Source organism: Calliphora vicina, chromosome 5 (assembly GCF_958450345.1).
Source record: "Calliphora vicina chromosome 5, idCalVici1.1, whole genome shotgun sequence".
Lineage (NCBI taxonomy): Eukaryota > Metazoa > Arthropoda > Insecta > Diptera > Calliphoridae > Calliphora > Calliphora vicina.
In genome coordinates this window covers 72343242-72365360 of record NC_088784.1, presented here as the reverse complement: position 1 = coordinate 72365360, position 22119 = coordinate 72343242, and the positions used below count along the sequence as shown (strand labels likewise).

The following is a 22119-nucleotide window of genomic DNA, read 5'->3' as shown; positions in this document are numbered from 1 at the left end:
GTAAACTGCGAGCGCTACAGGTCGGTGACCACCAACTTATTTTGGCCGGAATTGGATGATATGGACACCAACGACATGTGGTTGCAATAGGAGTACGCTAAGTGCCACACAACTCATGTCACAATGGACATTCTGAACTAGCGAATTGAGGGCATGGTCATCTCATGTGGATGTGATGTGAACTGTATACCGAGATCGTGCGATTTGACCCCGTTAGACTCTTTCTTGTGGGATTTTTTTAAGCTACGGGTCTATGCGAATCTATATATATAAAAATGGATGTTTGTATGTATGTGGGTATGTATGTATGTATGTTCCGAATAAACTCAAAAACGGCTGGACCGATTTTGATGACATTTTCAGAGAATCTTCAGAATAGCCTAGCTGGACTGGGGTAACACTGTAAAATCAGATGTTTTGATTTTCGGTCTGTGGGCGGAGGAGCGTGGCAAAATCAATTATTTAAAATATACCGCTAATGCCTTCTATATATAAATAATAAAAAACTGCTGGACCGATTTTGATGAAATTTTCAGGGAATGTTCAGAAAAGACTTTTGGGTAACAGTGTAAAGTCAGATTTTTGATTTTCGGTTTGTGATAAACAATGTTGTTTACTCTTGCATATTAGGTGCATGAATAAGAAATTTCCATACTGAATTTTTGAATTCATTGGAACCAGCCGAAATGCCACTACATGTATTAACATTGAAGGTTGGTTCACCGACTTTGTCCGACACTGTATAGTAAAATCGAGATCGAGATGGAATATAAAACAGATGTTTTCTAAAGGCCAGCAACTCGGACCGGGTTCAGCTAGTAAGCTATAAACCACATCGGTCCTCAAAGCCAAAATAACCCAAGACATCGTTTAAATTGATCCTGATTTATTCGGCAGAGTTCTGGAAAATTTGACATTTCGGATATTTTGTACGATGTTCTCTATATAAATAAAAATCAAATGACGTTCGTTGTTAATAACATCAGTTGAGAACGATTGGTCCGATTTGCAAACATTTTTTTTAAATGTTCGTCATAGTCCAACATAGGTTTTTACGGAAAGAAAAATTTTACGCGACCACTTTTTTCGATTTATCTAAAATCGCACAGATTTGTGTAAATTTTTGTATAAATGTTCGTAGTAATCCAATTTAAGTTTTTACTTAAAGAAAAATTTACCACTCCCTCTTTTAGTCGATATATGTATCTAAAATCGCAGAACGCCTGAACCGATTTGGGTATTTTTTTTAAATGTTCGCAATAGTCCACATAAGATTTTTACAGAGAGAACAAATTTCCATGACCAAATATGTAACCAAAGGCAGTGACATGGCTGAGTTAGTGCGGAGAATTCCAACGATTAAGTCACTCAATTTCAAATGGGGCGCTATGTTAGAAGCAACGAAGCAATTTGGCGAATTTTTTTCATTTGCCATTCATGGGAGACCTCCAACTGTTGATCATTTAGCAGTACATCTGGAAAATGGTAAAATAGTGTCCCAAATTATTCTAAGATTTGGAAACTATAAGTAGTGAATTGTGTGACACATATAGAGAAGACTGTCAATGCTTCCGATTTTTAGAGAATGACACTCATTGGGAATACACCATAGGATGTGATGTGCTTTCGTCAAATGCTTATCAAATATGAACACTGTTTTCGATTCCCATCCAAACCGACTGATTTGTGGAGCAAGTACAAATTTGCCATGTGTGATGATATTTTGCATCAGATACGTGTTACTTGCAACTGAGCGAGGAAATTTACAATGAATCCTTGATATTAATTAATGGTGCATTTAGAGTTGCGACCCGAAAAACAATATTATTGCGATTCCTTGAGGGAATCAGTTCGAACAAACATTCCACTGATGAATCGACAACAGAAATAGGTTTTGAAAGATGGAACTGGAGGGATTTTTTTTTGGAATCTCCCGGTGGAATTGAAAAACTTTTTTTATCACTTTGGTTTGGCAACGATACGCTCGCAGAATGATATTGCACTTACTTCATGAGGAATTACAGCTACGTTGTTGGAAGGCACTCAAGTTGCCATTGAATATGCTAAACAATGAAAATCCTACATGCAATATATCCAAGAACAGAGCGATGACCAAAGTTTTGCAGCAAAGCAAAGTGATCGTTTGAGACGAAACAATCAAAGTCGGATTGGTTATTGTGTTGGCAGGTGATTTTCGTCCGTTTTATGGAAACACATCAATAAACTCAAATTGACTGTGAACATAGATGTCGAGCTGCAGAACGCTCAATCTGGAGAAGTATTTTCCAATTGCTGGACATTGGAAACGGCAATATCCCAGCTGACATTTGACAGTCTGCATTCAATTTTCCGTCACTTTCTGCCAGTTCACCGAATCAAAATCCGAACTATACCGAAAGAATTTTCCAAACATTGCACAAAATTACAAAAATCAAAATTACAAACATTGATGTCGACGAATTGATTTTTAGGATTCAAGGTGAAATTGCTGTTGAATTTATGACGTATAAATCGGTGGATTTCATTCCTTCACAAGATGATGTCGTCAATTATCCAACCGATTACCGCCTCACAATCTCCAACTGAAAGTCGGATAGGTAGTAATAATGTTACGAAACATAAACCAAACACGTCTTTGTAATGATGAATAACGCCATTAAAGCAACAATAATTAAAGGAAAGTACAAAGGTGAAGACGTTTTGATTCCATGAATCCCTATGGCTCCGACCGTAAGGATCCATGGAACGATTGCACTTTCCGGTACGGCTTGCATTCGGAATGACAACTGACAAATCTCAAGGACAGTTATTGCGTGTTTGCGGCATTAACCTTGAATTTCCATGATTATCGCATTTCAAGGTTAATGCCGCATATTCCAGTGTCGAAACACCATCAGCATTATTTGTTTATGCACCAGACAGAAAAACAATAAATGTCGTGGATTACAGAGCATTGCAATGAACGATATTATGATTTCACAGCAAAGCAATCGAAAAAAGTATTTCTTTGTTTTAATTGGTTACCTGAACATCGATCTTTCAATCAAAATGTAAATAGAACACCATAAGATTCATAGTTTTTTGCTAACACATTCTCCACATTCACCACTTAGGTATTTGACAACTGAGTTAGGTGTGTGACAGGAGAGTTTCCGATCTATGTGTATTTATCTATGACCTGGGCTTTATGAATACATTTTAATATTCATAAAGTTTAAACTACAGATCAACGATTATATTTAAAATCAGTTTGAAACAGATGTTTAATTTCAATACATATTTCTCTCGTTACTACAGCAATGTCTCCTGGATTCTCTCCTTGACCTAATTCAACAAATATTTATGAAATGTTTTATTAACTGACTTACTTAACCCTTCATAACTACTGCTTTCTTTAACTTTCGACCTTCATGTGTTTAACATCCAAACATACATGTTTAAACGCAAAGCTCTTCTAAATTAGAAAATCATGTAACTAACACCCTCACCCAACCAGCCAGCCTGGCAGCATGGTTGACAATTTCCTATTAGTGCCAAAATAAACTGAGAATTCGTTACAATTTTAAAAGGGCTGTCACATGCTACAGTTACATGTCATGACATTATCTACAATATTTCCACTGTGTAACATTTTGCAATTGACAACATGATTTTTTTTTTCTTGTTGGAGAAGAAAACAAATAAAAATTCCTTCCTCAAACTGATTGGCAGAGGGAAAGACAGCCAAACAAAGTTCATGCATGTACAACCGACTTGAGGTTAATATACATTCAGAAATTGTAACTCATTTAGTACGTGAGTTTATACATGTGTGTATGATTTATTTAAATATTCATAAATCTGTTATCCAACCCATAAAACATTTTATTTTACGCTTAAAATGTACCAGTATGTTAAATTAAGATTAAACTTTTGGGTGCGTTTGAACAGTTTTCACTATTACCCTGCAGTTTCAAAAGTTGTAATTATTACATTACTCCATTTGACTCGCTACTTAGACGGATCTTCATGTCAAACTTATTACGATCATTGTTAATCACAGATTCATCATCAGACATCCAAAACTCCTAAAGCTAGATACATGAAATTTGGTCTTTAGCTTCAATCCACCAAGGAGACTAAAAATGGGTAAATTTTGTAATCTTTGCTCTTATAAATTATATACATATACGAATTACCGATGGATATCGTCTAAAATTGTTCGTAATTTTCTAATTTTAGCTTAAGACATTCGATATCAAGTCAGAAATTTAGTATATGTTGGCTGAACAGTTGAATATGTGGAGGGTGTCATGAGGATCCTGACCAAATGCTGGGCATAAGTTGAGTACAGCGCGGTCTATGCGGGACCAGAAGGTATTAAGCCTCTTGCTCCATATTGATCTGAGTTGTGCCAGAACGACTCTTGCTTCTCGGCGTCTGCTATCGGTGGTGGGCGACCTCCAAGTATGACATTCATACGGTATCCGGCTACCGTGGAATTAACGGCGTCTCTGTGAATTTCGTTCAAAGCTGTCATAATGAGCGGCGATCAAATGGATCCTTCACATACCTCTGTATGCTTTTCTCATATTTGCGTAAGTCCTGTCTGACATGCATCGGGGGAGACTCCATCTGTGTGATGATAAAGTTTGGATAACTCCTTCGGTGACATCCCAGAAGGAACTGTTACATCAACGTGACATAATCAATTTTCAAACGTACGCTGTAGAGAGCTTCTTTAATTTATGTTCACAACTTGATGTTACTGGACTTCACGCACTGTTTCGTTATTGACATTTGAATGACTTGTATTTAGACGACGATTGATCAAATGCCTCAGAATTTTTCACAGTTAAATCAATATTCTAATGATATTTTGAATGAAATATTCAATAAATACAGACTCCATCTGTGTGATGATAAAGTTTGGATAACTCCTTCGGTGACATCCCAGAAGGAACTGTTACATCAACGTGACATAATCAATTTTCAAACGTACGCTGTAGAGAGCTTCTTTAATTTATGTTCACAACTTGATGTTACTGGACTTCACGCACTGTTTCGTTATTGACATTTGAATGACTTGTATTTAGACGACGATTGATCAAATGCCTCAGAATTTTTCACAGTTAAATCAATATTCTAATGATATTTTGAATGAAATATTCAATAAATACATTCACCGCATTTAAGCAGCATATTAACATGATAATTTTACAAGGAAGTGTTTCATTCGGCAGTTGTTGTAACAGCGTGAACAATTTTACAACTCTTAATTTGGGAGTTCTGCAATATCAAGTCCAAGAAATTGAGCTACTTCTGCTGGATGGATCCATAAATCTACTGGACGTAGTGAAGGACCCTGACCACATGCTGGGCATAAGTTGACGACGGCACGGTCTATGCGGGACCAGAAGACATTAAGCATTAAGGCTGTTGCTCCATCGTGATCTTAGTTGTGCCAGAACGACTCTTGTTTTACGCGGAAGAATCTTCTCGGCATCTGCTATCGGTGGTAGGCGACCTCCAAGTACGACATTCATATGGTATCCTGCTACCGCGGAATTGATGGCGTCTCTATGAATGTCGTTTAAAGCTGTCATATACGAGCTGTGATTCAATGGATCCTGCGCATACGTCTGTATGCTCTCTTCGTATTTTCTAAGATCCTGTCTGACATGACTCGGGGGAGACTCCAACTGTTGATGTTGAAGTTTGAATGACTCCTCCGGTGACATCCCAGAAGGAACTATTGCGTCGACATGACGTTATGTTCCTTGACCGGTAGGACCTTAGTTTCCTCGTGAAGGTTGTGTTCGGAAGTAATTTGGAGGCAGCCTGTGACGGTCCTTAAGGCTGCATTTTGACAGCTTTGAATATTTCTACACTGAGTATCACTTAACGAAGGCGTCCACACTGGAGCAGCATAGTTAAAAACTGACCGGCCAATCGTCTTGTAGGTTCGGCAGTAAAACTCATTGGTAGTAGATTGGTGGGTAACCAGTGCTCGGTTTTTGTAGCTCAACACAGCACTAAATGATTTCGAGGTCTGCAGGGTACTGATAAGTTTTTGTTTTGGGAATTGTGGGCGTTTAAAGCACATTTGTACAGTATGGCACATGCTTACCAACAGTTGTCTGTTCATTTGTGTTTTTAATAAAATTAAGAGAAAAATCTCTTGTGTATATTTGCACAGCAAAAAAAAGTGCATATGCTGACTATGAATATGTTATAATTTGTTATTGCGAGGAGGATGTAAAAAGTCATGGCATTAATATCAAATTTAAAGCAAGTTTTCCTTAGAGTATTTTCATTCTTCTATTAGCTTTAGAAATCTTAAAAGTAATACAATTTAAAATAGTTGGAATTTTCTGGAAACTTCTAAAGTAAAATGCAGTGCATATTTGGTTAGTTTAACAACTACCAAATGAGTCTTTATATCTTTAAGTTTGAATACTTTCATTTGATATCTACTTCATTTTCACTTCTTTGGAAGTTCTTGTTTTCGCTAAGTTCATTTGAACATATCCTCCCAAAACTCCTTGGCTTTTGATATACTACTGAATTCAATTTCAACATACAAATATTAACTTACCACTAACTAGAAATGGTACTACACACCCAGACTCCATGTATATGAGGAAAATCAAATATGTTTAAGAATCGTTGAAACTGAATTCAGATGGATGGGTTGTATTTTTTTTTAGGATCAACTTAAAATAATGTATTCATGAGTTTGCTATCTATACACACAGTTTCTATCTTATATATTATTGCACATCCAACACAAATTAGAGTCACTAGACTTTGGATTCAATTGAAGATTAATTCACTATTTGAGCCATTCATTCCATAAATCCATTCTTAACATCTAGAAAACATTCTTTAACATCTAGACAACATTCAAAGGCTTTTATTTAAATAGAATTCATTCATCGTTCAATTAATTCATAATGGAATTAACTCATAATAGAATTCATTCAACGTTTGAATGTCTCGCCATTTCGTAAAGAGGCACTCGGTATTCATGTAGCAATCTAGAGAGAGATGATAGGTAGGCCAGTACAAAATCGGATATTCACACCGAAAAACCTGTAGTACATCATCCAGTGTACAGTCATTTCAATGGCCGAAATCTCAGCCTGGAGATTTCAGCCATAGAAGAGGCAACATTTATCAATATTGCCTCTTTCGAAAACAGGGAATATATAAGCCTGCACTCACCACAATCTCAGATGTGGAGCCATCTGTAAAGAAAACAAACGTGTTCCCTGAAGAGGATGTTAGGTTAGGTTATGAAGGCAGCCAGTATTAGCCAACTCACTTGGTTCCATAAATTGGTCCCTTTGTGATACCCTACGGATCATGCTCAGGTCCTCAAGAGGTCCTTCCCATGTCAGAATTGGGTTCAGCGCCGAACTAACCTGATGCACGAATGAACGAATCTATCTTCCTGTCATCCACAGTAGACAGATCCGCTAGGCCGTGCAAAAAAGGATTGCCTATTGTCGCAGTCCGAACCCCCGTTAGAGCAGGGCAAAGACAGAGGAGATGTTCAATCGTTTCCTCCTCATCTTCATCATGGCAACTTCTACTAAAGCCGTTGTATGGAGTGTTCAGTCTCCTAGCATGCGTACCAATCAAGCAGTGCCCTGTAATCACTGATATCAGAGCTCGCAGCCTAGCCCGTGATAGCTCCGTAATGATGTTCAAGAATTGGCCAAGTGAGCCTCGATATCGAGCAATTTGTTAGATTAAACCATCTGCGCTGAGCAGGATAGCGGTAAACCGACCAGAACATCGATCTCATCACCTTGTACACGTGAGCCTCTTTTGTCCAGTTCATACGCAATAGCATTGCCAAGTACACCAAAGGGACCCAGGCACCCAGAATAACTCCAGGTTAGAATGTCTCGCCATCTCGTTAAGAGATACCCGGTATTCATGTACCAATCTGGATGTCGAGTAGAAACCAGATAAGTATTTGATAGCAGGCTTGCAGTCAGTGCAGATTCGGATATTCACACCAAATAACCAAATAACCGAATCTGCACATCCAGTAAATAGCCCTTTTGGTCGCTAAAATTTCAGCTTGAATTACACTACATTGATTCTGTAGCCAGAAAGATACCCCCTTCTGAAAATGGGGAATATAAAAGTCACCACCCACCCCAACCGCAGACTTTAAGCCATCTGTATAGATGACAAACGTGTCCCTAGAAGAAGGTAACTCGCCCACCAACGATACAGAGAATAGTCTATCGATAAAGGGTAAGGGAGTGCAGTAGTCAATGTTAGCAGGGAGATAAGGTACACTTCCCTCCTACAGAGCTCCTATAGTGCTTAGCCTAACTGCCGAATTTATGAACAATTGTTTGACCGTGAGATCAGACGCCCACAATCGACACAGAAAACCGTTTGTAAATAGTTCACATGGATATTAAATAAACATCCCAGAATGGTCGAATGGCTGGTAAACCCAGAATGGCCTAAACGCTGAATTTATTGCCAATGCAACATAACGAACAAAGCATAAGATGGAGTGCTACGTAGCTTACCTGTTATCATTAGTGCAGAGACTAGCAAAATTCTTTCGATTCGGTAAAAACCGTCTACCGTACTAGTACACCATACAGTATGGGATTTACCAACATGTCGGAGAGTCCCTAGGGATTATTCCATAGGTCTTCTCAATCGCCCTTCTGCAAGCATAAATATCAATAGCTGTCTGAGACGCCCACACTTGGATATTTAAGTTCCAAGATAGCTTGGAGTCTAAAATTACACACAATTAGTCCGTCAGCTTAACTTAGGGAAAGAGGGTATATTGTAACTCCTTGAAAAGAGCAGAAGGTCTGTTTTTCCAGGATTCAGACCAAGTCCAATATCATTCATAAAGCGGCTAAGTGTACTAAGTGAAGTTTGTAGGCATTGTGCTAGAGTCCCAAGATGTTTCCCAGAAACAGCTTCAGCAATATCATCAGCAAAGGTTTTAACTATCATGGAGTCTAATTTCACGATTTGGAAGTTAATAGCAAGATTCCATAGGAATGGCGAAAAAAACACCTCCCTGTTGAGGTCCACAATTTAACATATTTTAAGTACTTTTATACAAACAATTTTGTTTTCAGTGTTTTTCAATAATTACATAATATCGAGGGTCTATATTCAAAACCTATCTTTGATTTTCTCGAAAATTACTTTTTTATGGTAAAATGTTCAGTAAAACAGCCCTCATCTAAGGTATAATCTGATCGTTTTCATACATACACATTGAATATTTTTGAGAAGCAGAACCCTCTATCTATCATAAAGTCACCAATAATGCAAAATTTTAAAAAACAATTATATGTGAGATTCAGTAGTGGCTTTCAAAAATATTGTAGAATATCGAATTTTAATAAAAATAATATGCGAAACCTCGATATATAATAACTATTTTAACACATGCTGATAGTTCCTAGGGATAGTTCCTAGGGAGCTCTATGAATTAGGGTTCTATAGCTGAAACAAAAACTTTTCGACCTTTCGACTTTTTCCGTTTTTTTAAAAGTCGACTTTTCGAACTTTCGACTTTTTAGTTAATCGACTTTTTTCGACTTTTCGACTATATTCGACTTTCCGACTATTTTCGACTTTTTTCAACTTTTTACCATTTCTTGTAAAAAATACATGGTTTCTACATTTATTGATGCGCCTTTGGCAATGTTTGGCAATAAAAATGAAATTTATCAAGGCGTTAAAAGTTAGAAAATTGTTGTAAGAATTTTGTGTAGAAAAAAGCTTTATTTTATAAACATTTATTTATTTATTAGCATACACTACAAAAAATGCAAGTGCAATGTTTTTTTAAACAATCTAAAAAGTCGACTTTTATCGACTATTCGACTTTTTTCGACTTTTATCGACTATTTTCGACTATTCGACTTTTGAGATAAGATAACATTTCGACTTTAATGCGCCCTGCTTTCAAATAAAGTTCTTGTCACAAGAAAAATATTTTTAGTGAAATTCTAAAAAAAAATAAATTTTCCTCATATTCCTCATATATCAGTATTAGTAACACTTAATAAATATAGAATCAATATCACATAAAAAATATTTAAATCCACTTTTGGCATCTTTGTTCGATGGACTTTATTTAGTTTATTTTATTTTGTTGCATTTTTATGTACCCCTTTGTCAAGCCCGACCATATAATACCCTACACTAAGTAAAAACGCAAAAACATTTTTCTGTTAAAATTTCAATAATTTATATTTTTGAGTGATTTTCGGAAGTGGGCCTTATATGGGGGCTATGACCAATTATGAACCGATCGCCATTAAATAAGGTCGTGTGATTTATGTCTATATTAAAGTTAATTATGTTGAATTTTGTGTGTATACCAAAATTTTTAAGCGATTTATGCACGTTAAAGTGATTTTCGGAAGCGGGTCTATATGGGAGCTATGACTAATTATGGACCGATCCTTACAAAATTTGGTGACATGAATTTTGTATATATAAAACTTATTTGGAGCGAAATTTGTGTAGATACATAGATAAATTAAACATTTATGACCGAAATGATGGACCGATTTCAGCCAGTTTCAATAGGGTTGGTCCTTGGGCCGAAAAAGTAATATGTACCAAATTTGATCGACATATCTTCAAAATTGCGACCTGTACTCTGCGCACAAGGTTTACATGGACAGCCAGCCAGCCAACCAGACGGACGGACGGACGGACGGACGGACATCGTTTATTCGACTCAGAAAGTGATTCTAAGTCGATCGGTATACTTTAAGGTGGGTGTTAGACTAATATTTTTGGGCGTTACAAACATCTGCACAAACGCATAATACCCTCCCCACTATGGTGGTGTTGGGTATAAAAATATTCTATAGAATAAAACAAAAATATATATATAAAGTCTATTGTGTATTGAATAAAACAAAAACTGAGCGAAAATAATGCAAAAAAAATATATAAAATGTTAAAAAATAACTTTATAATTTAGTCACAACAAAAGCCAACTGAGGCCAACCCACCCACGTACAGTGGGTAAAAAATTGCAATAGAATTTAAAAAGTGAAAAAATTAAATCTTTTTAAGTGAAATACATAGTAAGTAGTAGTTAAAAATGTAAATACCGAAATGAAATGAAATTATATATACTAGGATCGCCTGGTGGCCGAAATTCGACCACTTTTAAAAAGCTTTCTACCACTTTTATGGAAATAATTTTTATATATTTTTTTGTGCACATCTAGAGAAAAAAAACCATATATGTTTCAATACATACATAAAAGTGTACCACAAAAAAAGGTGTGGCCTATTTATATATAAGATAAGATTTTGTAATATCTTTGTATTACACAGACGTAAGTCCTTAAGTCCTTCATTAGAACAACAGAATGATGGGAAACCGACGGTGACCAAAAAACATTGCACCAATTAGGCATTAGGTTTCACAACGTGGCATATGCTAGCACCCAAGTGCGCTATGTTTCGTTACCCTTGTCTAATAAAAATAAAATCCTAACCCATAGTTAGGTTGAGAATATCGTTGTAGTGTATTTGAAGTTATATAAGGGATTTATTTTTTGTTGATCAACACACACTTTAATTGGTATGATTCTTAGTCATACCAATTAACTAAGAATCATTTTTTCGGGTAACAATGTCCGTCTGTGGGGCTGTCCAAACATTGGTTTTAATTTTGAAGAATTTCAAATTTTACAAGAACTTTTAACGTCACAAGGCATTTACTTACTTACATATTAATATTATCTAAAAAATGTATGAGTTTTGATATTTAAGAATTCACAGAATGAATTTATGCAAAACTTTTAACGAGACTTTCAAATTTACTTTTCAAAATGTAAATTTCTCATACATGCAGAGATTAAAATGTTTTCGTTTAAGCAAATTTTTTCTTTAAAACTTTTGAGCAAAATATTCAACATTCTGACCACATTGCAAGAAATGTACTAAAAAATGTATAAGTACGATTATATTTCTACTACATCAATATCAAACAGAAAACAATGCACTAGGGTGGACCTTATAATGGACTTTTTCCATTTTAGCTGAGCCTCAGATCTGAAATTAAATCTAAAAACTGAAAATTGGCTCAACATCTGATATACTTTTGAGTTTGAACATTAGGGTTGCACTTATTTAGCACTTTAGTGATTTTTGATGCTATTAATGTCTAAAATTGTTTTTCGTCATCTTCCACAAAAATGATCCCCATAAAATTCCACAATATAACTCTGACAAGAATTCATTAGCTTAAAACATTTTATCCCAGCGGGAAAAAATAATAGGACTTCAGTTTGTAGGCCTTCTAAAAGGCATACTTACACATTCTAAAAGATCCGATACTCATTCCACACTGCCTGCTCTTAGAAGGTGTTCAAGAAGGCCTATGAATCCCCTTCTAATAACAAGTGGTTAAATAAAAATAGTCTACATCAAAAAATAAAATACTCTGAATCTCTTTGATTAACTCTCTTTACAAAATTTACAACAATAAATTGCTTGATGTGGCTTATGTTTCGAAAATTAAACAAACAACTTCATTTTAATTCTTATTTTAGATCTTCTAATAAGTCTTTAAATAGGTCTTCCATGGTAGACGTTCTATAAAACTTGAAAATGCACGACTTTTCATAGGCCGTCCTTTGATGCCTTATTGTAATGCTTTTTTTCTCTTTTAGGCACTTTATTAGGCCTTCTCATGTAGCCCTTCCATAAGACTTTGCAGGCTTTGCAGTAGTCCTACCTTTCTAGGCATTCCATATGACATTTCTGACATTTTTCTGACATCGTAAATCCATTATAACTTGATACCAAATTTGTATAGTATCATCATAAAATTTCATGAATATCTCAAATCCCAAATTTTACATTTTCAAAAAATTTTTTAAAAAAATAATAAATCATCTTCAGAGAAGTATGTAGTGTCAAATTTATGTAGACAGTCAGGCGGCACTTATAGCCATAGAGAAAACACATAGAGCGGAAACTCTCCTGTCAAAGACCTAACTCAGTTGTCAAAAACCTAAGTGGTGAGAATATATTAGTAAAAAAAACTATGTGAAAACAAAAACAACACTCGTATGTGTGATTATTATGAGTAATTTTTTTGTTTGAGTTTTTTTCGAGTTTCCGCTCTATGTTCTCTATGCTTATAGCTCTGAAATGTAATACATTTTAGCATAGTGAATGTCTCCAGGAGAGCTCTTGTAGAGTTATAAGTACACAACTCAATCTGAAATAGTAGGATGGATTTTAAAGTGTCCAAAGCCTTTTGGACAACACTGGATGCAAAGGCAACGAAGACACTAATTTGGTTGTTCTAGTAGGAGTGGTAAACAGTTACTGTTCAATTGGGGCCTTTGTTGGTAAATGGGATAATAACACACAGGATTTTTCTAGAGTGTGTGGCGATAGAGAGGAGTTGGGCACAGTAGAGCACATTATGTGCAGCTGCCCGAGACTACAGAGTCATAGATTTAAATGACTAGGTACTAGATTTCTAGAAGAACTTGTGAGTGTTTGCTGATTGTATATTGTATAACATACTAGGTTTTATCAGGGGATTAGGTTGGCTATTTAAAGGATGTTCTACGGTGAATTTGAATCTGTAACACTTCTTTCGCAGATTTGAATTTTTCTTTTTGTTTCCCTTTTTTTGCTATCTCTAGGACCCTATAATTTTTGACATTTTTATACCCTTCGCCATGAGTGGCAAGTATGGTCTGTGTGTTGAAATCAACTTTCCGTAGCCCCCAAATAACTTACATACAAAATCGGCCCACAAATGGCTGAGATATAAGGAAAAAACCGGGACAACCTCAATTTTTGCTCTATTTTTGATCTATATCTGGATTACTAAGTCATTAATATAGACAATATGGATATCTAATGAGAGATATTTCAAAGTTCATTAAAACGATCTATATAAGGCTATAGTAAATTGGACCTACAATGGGTCAAAATCGGGAAAAATATTTTTTAATCCAAATTTTTTTTTCATAAAAAATAAATTATTTTTTGTCTTAAATTCTTTTTCCCAAACAAAATTTTTTTAAAAATTAAAAATAGTAATTTAAAAAAATTTGAAAAAACTTTTTAAAAAAAAATTTAAAAACAATTTGAAAAAAAAAATATTTTTAAGTTTAATTTGGTGAAGGGTATAGAAGATTCGGCACAGCCGAATATAGCTCTCTTACTTGTTTATTTTCGAATACCGAAATTCCTAAAACGGGGAAAATGTGTTCCAAAAACTGAGTTTTTTTTAGAAAAGTGCCTATTGTCGTTATTTACCGTGTGATAATAAACAAACTTTTCATATATTTAAAAAAAAGATATTGGGCTATACAAATATGAAGATTTATCGAGAATCTGTGGTTTTCGTTTTTAGAATTTTTTACCTAAAACTTAAATTTTTTTTTTAATTGTCCTGGCTTGTGCATTAAGTTCTCTTTTCGGATCATATAAAAATTGTATATAGTTCCAAAGAACATTTTTTTCTAGTAAAGACGGCCATATTTAAAAAAAATAGAATAAATAAATAAACCTAAATAACTTTTTAACTAAAAGAAGTAACCAACATGTTTAAGGGTATTTTTTGTAGATCAAGGACTATTTATACTTTTTTTAAAAATTGTGAGACCCGCCTTAACCAGGTTGATCTTTGAGGGGCCACGTACTGACCCTTATTACCTTAAGAAGCTGAATAAACTGAAAATCAACTACAAAACATCTCACTGTGTGAAATTTCGTAATAATGTATCCAATAGTTGCCGACGCGTCACGACGTACCGAATTATTTAAAAATAAGTAGGTGAGCTATATTCGGCTATGCCCTTCACCAAATTTTACTTAAAAATATGTTTTTTTAAATATTTTTATTTAAAATAGTTTTTAATTTTTTTTTTTCAAATTGTTTTTAAGGAGTTTTTTCCAATTTTGATTTTTAAATTTTTTATCAATTTTTTTTTTACATTTAAAACAATTTTCTTTTGGAAAAAAAATTTTTTGATGAAAAAAAAATTCGGGTTAAAAAATATTTTTCCCGATTTTGACTCATTGTAGGTCCAATTTACTATAGCCTAATATACATCGTTGCAATGGACTTTGAATTATCTATCCTTTGATATCTATATTGTCTATATTAATGACTTAGTAATCCAGATATAGAAAAATAGGCTAAACATTGAGGTTGTCCCGGTTTTATTCTTATATCTCAGCCATTTGTGTGCCGATTTTGTCGATTTTAAACAGCAACTGAGCCGGAAGAATTCCCGATATATTGATGTATGAATCATGTATGTAAATTATTTGGGGGCTACGGAAAGTTGATTTCAACATACAGACGGACAGACTTATATGACTATATTGACTTCGCTATCTATAACGATCCAGAATATATATACTAAAATTTAGATCTTGGGAGCACTAAAAATCAATACAGTCTTATATAAGGGCCATCCTACTACGCACATATCGGAAACTGATTCAAAAAATATAGCAATAAATGTTTAAATTTCATATTTTTTTCCTTACGCTGACAAATAAAAAAATATTATGTTCTGTTATTGTTGTATAATCTCTAGATGAAAAGGTTTGGGAAACAATTTAAAAAATATATATTTAGTATAAATCAAAAGGAAGGAAGAAAACATTAAATTTCATAAGAGAATCTTTTGACTTTTGTGTATGGTAAATGTTTGATCCCCTTATCCACATTATCTTCAACATCATCATCATCATCATTATTATTATTGTAACTTTCCTTTACACCCGATTCCATTGAAATCTACACACATAGACAGGATTTGCATTCAAAAATATAAGTTTTTATTTTCGCTTTCCTTTTTAAACGCAAACAAATTTTGTTGAAAAATATGAATTTCATTTTAAGTGGCAGAATGCTTCAATAACAACTGAAAGCAAAAGTTACTTAACAAATATTTAGTTGTGTGTAGAAGAAAAACTCAAAGTTTAATAGGAAGTAATAGAATTTGCTGCAAATGACTTTGTTGTAAAAAGAAATTATATTAACGTGCACACTTGAGTGATGAAAATGCTAAATAAAATAAATACAAATTAGTTTATATTAAATGAAAATGGCTTGAAAATTAATTCAATTTGTAAAATTCGTTTGCTGCAGCAAAATGACCGGAAAAAATTTGTTAAAAAGCAATAAATTGGGGTTAGAAAAATGGATAAAAAACGAAATCTGAACTAGAAATTAAGGTGGCCACAACTCAAGGCCCAAATTTGGGGTTTTGATACAACTAACCTCCCCTTTTTTGGTCATTAAAGACCAAATTTAAAACTTAAACTCTATTTTCGGACTATCATTTTAGAGACTGAAGATTCCTCAATGTGAATTCCGAAGAAATCTGTCATTTCATTGATATGAAATTTCACATAGGCGTAGCAGAGGAGTATTGGAGTTAATTTTTCAGACAGACCGGTAACTAGAGCGCTCAGAAGCACGAAATTTAAAATGCGTATAAAAAATCTTACATATTTGAAGTGCCCTACCCCAAGACCCCACACCGCCACTCCTTAGGGGTTCATTGGGGTGTATCATCAAAAATTATTCTTGAATGCTCCTCTCCTAAACTTAAGTGAAACTTCACTTAAAGCGGATCAGTCAGTTAGAAATGGCAGATATATTCCCTAAGTATTTTAAATCTGCCTTGTAGATTTTGGTAAAACAAAACTCCAGCAATAGTTGGCCACCTTTATATCCTCAACATTTTTCATACAAAATATCAACAGGCTGGTTGGTGATGATGATGATGATTCAAACATTCAAAAACAGCCAAAATAAAAGTGAAAACACTCAATCAATTCATGTGGGGAGTGTTTCTGACATTAAAAGAATTCATATAGTAGATGTAAAATATGTAGTAAATTCATACAGGTATGTACGAATAATCCAAATGAAAGTTACAAAGGCAGCACCAGCAATCGATTGTTTAACCAACTTCTCCTCTGGCTGCCAGCTCCCAGTAACGCGTAACGAAGGCGGGGGCCTCTCACAATGAATGGATAAACCCTTTTTTATTTGCACCAAAGAATGAACGTTTAACAAAACAAATTTGAACAATATAAAGTACAATAAACAAAAATTCTAATTCGTTTGCAAATACTTTAGAATTTTAGAGCAGCAGCAGCAGCAGCATCAACAACAACAATAAGTTTACATAAAAAATTTAATACAAAAAAAATTCCAAAAAAATATCGACTAAAATGAAGAAAAATACAAAAAGAAATTTATACAAAAAAACTGAATAAAAAATCGAAATTGCATGAGGTAGAAACACATATACAAATTATTTACACAATAAAGATTACAATGATTTCAACTAAATCAGCGGAAGAGTGATGAACCAAAAAAAAATAAATTGCCAGCAATAAGATGAGTAAAACAAGTACGAGAGCTATATTCGGTTGTGCCGAATCTTATATACCCTTCACCAAATTATACTTCAAATTAAAAATTTTAAATATTTTTAGGTAAACAAATTATTTTTCCAGTTGTTTTTTAAATTTTTTGTAAAAAAAAATTTTTCGAATGGTTTTTTGGATTTTTTTAATATTTAGCGAAAAAAAACTTTTGGTGAAAAAAAAAATCGGGTTAAAAATTATTTTTTACGATTCAGACCCATTGTAGGTCCAACCAACTATGGTTTTATATACGTCGTTACAATGGACTTTGAAATATCTATCATTAGATATCTATATTGTCTATATTTCAGCCATTCCTTATATCTCAGCCATTTGTGGACCGATTTTAAATAACAACCGAGCCGGCAAAATTCCGGAGATATTGATTTATGAATCGTGTATGTAAGTTATTTGCGGGCTTCGGAAAGTTGATTTCAACAGACAGACGGATATGGCTTAATCGACTCCGCTATCTATAAGGATCCAGAATATATATAGTTTATAGGGTCGGAAAATTATATTGTGGAAATTACAAACGTAATGACAAACTTATATACCCTTCTCACGAAGGTGGGGGGTATAAAAACACGATTAAAAAGTGTTATTTGAAGGCATAGACGACTAGGTGATGCCCCTTCTTAAATTAAGCATCTATTTTGAATATATTTTGATACAACTTAGAGCTAGAGGGAAATTCTTCATTATGGAAATTATTGCCACAAACACATTCTTGATTGCTACAAACATTCTGTCTGTCCATATAAAGAGTGTGCGCAAAGTACAGGTTACAATTTTGAAGATATTTCGATGAAATTTAGCGCTAGCCTCCATACAAATGTACTGCCGAACAAGGACTTTATCGGTCATAAATGTTTAATATATGTATATAGGTATCTTCACAAATTTCGCTCTAAATATGTTTTATATATAAAGAATTCGTGACATCTAATTTTATGATGATCGATCCATAATTACTCATAGCTCCCATGTAGGGCCCATTTCCGAAAATCACTTTAACGAGCATAAATCTCTTAAAAATTTTGGCTTCCACATAGAATTCAACAGAAATAAGTTTCATATAGACCTAAATCACACAATCTAATTGGTCATAGCTCCCATAGCCCACTACCGAAAATCACTCACAAAAATAAAGACCCTGCTTTGAAGTCCAAATAGGGCACCTCAAACATGCAAAATTTGTAAAGGCCTACAAGTACTATTAAGGGTTAATTTAAATGTTTGTTATATTTTTCTTAAGTTTCATCAAAATCGGCCCAAAAATTTCGCATCTTTCCATGAGAAATTCCAAATATTGAAAAATTTGAACTTTGACCTTCACGATTTAAGGGTTAACTTTTTCCGATTTTATTAAAGCTTTTAATCTATATTTAAAATTACCTGGACTATAATATTCTGAATAGGCTTTACTTAAAATTCATAACAGTAACAAAATTCTGCGCATTCGCGGAAATCCCAAAATTTAAATCGAAGGTGCGGAAAAACTATATGAGGTATTGTCATACTTTTTTCATATTTTTATTACCTATTATATTCTCGATAAATCACAATGTGATGATTAAAAATATTCCGAAATTTGTTTAACAAAATTTTCAAAAATTTTAAAATGGAGATTTGAAACTGCCATTAATAGAATTAAATTTGTTTGATCATAACTGCGAATATGTTATAGTTATCCTATTTCTATTAATTCTTTTAGTTTTTGTATATTTACAGAATATATGTATATTGTTTTATTATAAGAGAAAAATCTGTCACGTACGGTATGTCAAGTACGATATTAACTTTTATTTATTATTTTATTTATTATCATCCAAAGATTGTTTTTATTTATATATGACGGATTGTAAAGGAACAATATTTCGTTTAGTGTAAGAAATTAAAAGAACACATAATGCCTCTCACGATTCGAATTTTTTCGCATATTTCTACATGTACCTCAAAATGAGTTCCGTTTTATGTCACGTACGATATACCCTTATTTCGGTCAATATTTTGGACAACAATGATTCGAAAGAACTTTTTATTATTTTAAATTATTTTTCAGATACTCTTATTTTTGCAAAATCTATTCCACTCTATAGGCGTACAAATGTCATGTACGTTGATATGGAATTGCCCATATACAAGTGAATGTGGATATATTTTAAGTAAAAATGAGCTTTGATTTTAATATTTCTTAAAATAAGTTAATTATGTTCCTAAATTTCATGTTCTAGTGGCCTGGGACAGGTTAATGGGCTGGAAAATTTTTAATAACTTTAACATTTTTTAACCCATTTTTGTCTATTATATCGCATTAGAACGACAATTACGTTCACATTTCGATTCTTTTAAGTTAAATTGCAAAAGTAATTATTTAAAGGTAACATTTTTACAAAAACTTAAAAAAAAAAATTTTTTTGCGATTTTAAAAGCACTTCAAAACTTCAGCGTTTTTGCGCCACCAGTTAGCGTTATCCTATCATCCTAATATTTGCTACAACCTGTTAGAATAATTCTAGAGCAGGGGACGTAAAAATTTTATGAAATCGTGATTCGATTTCGATGCGAGAGATGGTTTGTGCTTTAAAGAAGTGGTTTTGACACGGAAAAAAATTTGAAGAGCCAGAATTGGAGGCATTATTCCATGAAGATTGTTGTAAAACTCAACATAAGCTTGCAAAATCATTGGAACCTACTCAAGCAGTAATTTCAAAACAGGATTCATCCAAAAATAGGAAAATTTGGTACCATATGAATTGAAGTCGAGACACCTTGAACGACAATTTTGCATGTCCGAAATGATGAACGCTATAAAAGAAAATCGTTTTTGCACCGAATCATTACTGGCAATTAAAATGAGCGTACGTGAATCCCGACCAACCAGCCAAATATCCTTCTTTGGTGGCGCCAAAAGTCTTCTATCTAAGACCATCACAACTGATTTGTTTGAAGCGATCATTGGCCGAAAAACGTGAAATTTGACTTGGGCATAAACAAGGAGTATTCGAGTTAAAGTTATTAAAATGGATCCTACGAATGCTCCAGGAGCATTTTTAAGCGATTTATGCACGTTAAAGTGATTTTCGGTCTATATGGGAGCTATGACTAATTATGGACCGATCGCGACAAAATTTTATGACATGAATTTTGTATATATAAAACTTATTTAGAGCGGAATTTGTGGAGATACATATATAAATTAAACATTTATAACCGATAAAGTCCAATTTCGGGAGCACATTTGTATGGGGGCTAGGTGAAATATTGAACCGATTTGAACCAGTTATAATATGCCTGGTCCTTGGGCCGAAAAAATAATATGTAACAAATTTGATCGAAATATCTTAAATATTGCTACCTGTACTCTGCACACAAGGTTTACATTGACAACCAAGCAGCAAACCACCCAGACGGACGGACGGACATCGTTTAATCGACTCAGAATAAGTCGATCGGTATACTTTAAGGTGGGTGTTAGACTAATATTTTTGGGCGTTACAAACATCTGCACAAACGCATTATACCCTCCCCACTATGGTGATGTAGGGTATAAATTTTTAACAAGCTAATTATGTCATTTCGTTTATCCGTCAAAAAATTTGGACTTTGACCTAAATCCGCGTCCATTTAGCATTGCCTAAATGAGCAAACACTTTCAGAACAGAAATTATAGAGCCAGAGATACGTTACTCTGGCCCGAATACTTTAAAATTCAAAAATCAAAATGTGTATTTACTAGTATATAATTCAACATTAGCTATGTAGGGTGTTTATAATAAAAATATTTTGTAATTGCATGAGAAGTACAAAAAAACAATCGTTTAAATTTACCTAAAAAAACACCGTTTCTCTAAATAAATTCTCTGGAAACCCAATTTTTTATAATGAACTAAATACAAAATACTTTTCTAAAAAAAAATCATCAACTTTAATTATAAAACATTTTGGCATTTTTGGGAAAATGGCAAACAAACCAAAAAAAAAAACTCATTATAAAATACAAAAAAAAAGAATGTTACTGACCTTACATTACAACATGTAAAAAGCGATTTATCACAATTAAAATCCAAAAACGTACAAAACAGCTCTCAATGAAGTAGAAATATGTTGTCTGAACGTCAGTTAGTGATGGCAGCAGCGGCACAAGGCAACACAAAAAACACTAAATAATGAAGACAGGTATTGAATTTTAAATTTTTTTTCTTTGCCGTATGAAATCTTAAATCACTTTTATTTCACATAAAAACAACACTCGGCCAACAAAGAGCAGGCGCGCGCACCTCTTTTTTCAAGATTTTTATTTGTTGATTTTATTTAAATTTCACACTTTTAAACAAACTCTTGGGTTTGTTTGTTTGATTTTTTTTTTGTAATTTTATTTATTTATTTATTTTATTTACTTAAAGTAAATTTTTCTTTTTTTATTTAAATTTTCTCTTTTTTTTGTGGTTGTTTCGAATTTGTTGGGGAATTTCTTTATAAAACACCTAGAAAGAAAAGAATTTATTAAAAATTAAAACACTTTAAGAAATTTTCCCTTCTTTTTTTTGGGTTTTGAAATAAAACTGGTCAAACGCACAATAAAAGCATACAAAAATTTCTTTTCTTTTTTTTTTGTTTTTTTGGGTGGAATTCTTTATTTCTTCAATGAACTGTCTTTTATTATTTTTTTGT

The 22119-nt window shown here is 33.6% G+C and overlaps 1 protein-coding gene across 2 annotated transcripts in view; it reads right to left on the bottom strand.

Annotated features, from left to right (window-relative positions):
* ASPP (Ankyrin-repeat, SH3-domain, and Proline-rich-region containing Protein) overlaps positions 1 to 21890 on the bottom strand; it is a 238694-nt gene extending 216804 nt beyond the window's left edge. The window contains exon 1 of one of the 2 annotated variants that reach the window (XM_065512046.1): positions 21474 to 21890. The gene's annotated coding sequence lies outside the window, so the exon portion shown is untranslated. Of the gene's footprint in view, positions 1 to 21468 lie in introns of both variants that reach the window. The other variant, XM_065512045.1, reaches the window with a different exon arrangement.
* Positions 21891 to 22119: the final 229 nt, after the last annotated feature.